The sequence below is a fragment of the Rousettus aegyptiacus genome, unplaced genomic scaffold (assembly GCF_014176215.1).
Source record: "Rousettus aegyptiacus isolate mRouAeg1 unplaced genomic scaffold, mRouAeg1.p scaffold_m13_p_10, whole genome shotgun sequence".
Taxonomy (NCBI): Eukaryota; Metazoa; Chordata; class Mammalia; order Chiroptera; family Pteropodidae; genus Rousettus; species Rousettus aegyptiacus.
Window position 1 is genome coordinate 56,426,235 of NW_023416285.1, and position 2,638 is coordinate 56,428,872.

Consider the following 2,638-nt stretch of genomic DNA (forward strand, 5'->3'; position numbering starts at 1 on the left):
ATTAAGGCTATACAGTACAGGTGAGAAAGTAAAATGCATACAGATTAAAACAATATTCTAATCATTTTGAATTCTAAAACCACCCAAAATTTCTCTCAGGAGTACACATTTAAAGTATTTGAATTCTAGGTCATCATTCTGAAAGAAATTCAGGCAGAAATTACTTGAAAATTCCAAAATTTACATAAAATAAGTAACAGTTTTAGATGATCTTTTATAGGATTCAGGCTTTCTCTTTTTTATTTTTTAATATACAAAATATCTACTATGTTCTGAGCCTGAGAAGTACCAAAAACTCTCTTCAGAATTGGAGGACAGTGATTATAACCATTGACTGGACTTTCTAACGTGGATATACAGAGAGCAATATACTCTTAATACATTCAGCTGGAGCCTGTGAGAAATGCAGGCTCTCTGGCTCTTTGTCAGACCTAAAGAATCACAGTTTACATTTAACAGGATGCCCAGGTGATCCACATGCACATTAAAGTTTGAGAATCACTCCTTTAAACGCCTTCTGGCTTTGCTTGTCTTCAACCTATTTTTCATGAAACACTACATTTTCGCAATATATCCTAATATAAAGAAGGTTCTCATACAAAAAAAAATAGGAAAATAATTGAAAACCACGGCTTAATACTACCAACACAGTGATATTACTAAAAGATAAACTAGATGACCTTGCTTCTTGAATATGTATAATAGTTTCCACTAGATCTCTAGAACAAAATCCAAATTCCTGGCATACAAGGCCTATGATGATGTGGGCACACCCAAATCATCTCATAAGCACGTACAAATTTTGTTCCCTAGATGTATATTATACATTATTATGCTATTTTCAGAACTCCTATTATTTTTCTTGCCTCTGTACCCTTTATATTTTCATTCTACTGGCTGGAATGCAATACCTACCTCTACCCTTCTCTTTCAATCTCATTATGAACCTTCTATCAGGTGTATGTGCTGTGAAGCCCTGCCTAATTTCAATGCGTATTTTTAAATCAGAGTCACACTGTAGACTCTGAGAACATAAAGATAGAAATTATTACATTGATCTTTGTATCCCTATGACCTAGAAATAGTATGGTCTAAATAGATGTGAAAGAATGATGAAAGAATATTCAAAATGGCTTCCAGTTTTTTTTATTCATGTGTAGTCTTAGAATAGCATGCATGACAATTAGAAAGTCACGTACAGTATTTACCCCATTGAGAGAGAATCTGAATATTACCTTAACAGAGTTATCTATTTCTGCTTTCCTACGGTTAAAGCCTTACAAAGCAGAGAGAGAGAGAGATGAGATTCATCTGGCCTTCTGGCCTATATCATCCATCTCTTATCCGTACAGAAATTTAGAGTTCTATCATGATAGAATATCTAGTCTTAGCCCACTGCTGCTTTCTCTGTTATTCATGAAGTACATGATATCAAAGGGGTAACCTAAGTCTTCTTCCTAATGAATGTAGAAGAATGAGTGATTAAAAGCCTTTTAAACACTTTTTCAAACTTGATATTATATTAATCCATAATGAAACTTAGATAAATGATTTGCTTTGTATAAATATCGAATAAGTACTAAGAGAATGAAAAAATAAAAGGAATGCTTAAGGCACAAACACGTAAACCCATTTATTTCTATATTATCCCAGAAACAACATCTATATATTTTGAACATCTGAATACACAGAGTTTTCATGAGCATTTCATGACAAATTATACAATCATAATTGGGCTATATATATATATATATATATATATATATATATATATATATATCGTCACAGTTCCATCTAGTGCCTTTATGAGTAACTTAGAATGCAAGATGAGCCAATGGGGTTTTCTCTACTTCTTAGACCTCTTAGTCTTCTCTTCAGCTCACATATTCATTTTATCTCTAAAATAAATGTCTTCTATTTCCTTTAATATTTACCAAGTGTTATATTTACTCCTTGCCTAATATTTATTCATATACTCACTATTTATTATTTATAGCAGTTATTGAGAACTCTATGAAAAATAAATTTGTTAGCATAAGGATAATAATGAGATGAGCTAAGCAAAGTGAGTTAGATCTGGAGTATAGATTTTATGTACAATCAAAATAAGAGCAGAGCCTGGAAAAGGACACTATTGTAGATGACAATTTTGGAATTAATATTCTATGCAGTCTGCCTTTCACATGTCCCTTTCCTCAATTAACGGAATGATGCTTGGTGGGGCATGGCTTATCTATCTCGTAGCCATAGTATTAAGAATGGTTCTAAGTAGTGAATCTGAGAATTACTTTTCGTTTTCAATTCTAAGAAAGTAATAGCTCTTATTTCATAAAACATTGATTTTCTTCATTGCCTCTATTTCTTCTTAGTAAATTTCATATTAAATGACTTCCATAACTTCTCAATCTGTTTTTCATATCTCATAATATTTTTAAGTGGGATCATTTAATCGTGCTTTTTCTTAAATAAGATAGTTTTTCAGATTCATCTTCTAGCATCTTCATTTGTTCTTTTTGTTTTTTATTCTCCATTAGAACTTATATTTTTTCTTTCCAAGGCCTAAATGTAACAATATTTTTGTTGCAGTTTCTTTTAGTTTTTTTTTTTTTATAGATGCAATTTTCTTCACTATCTGTCA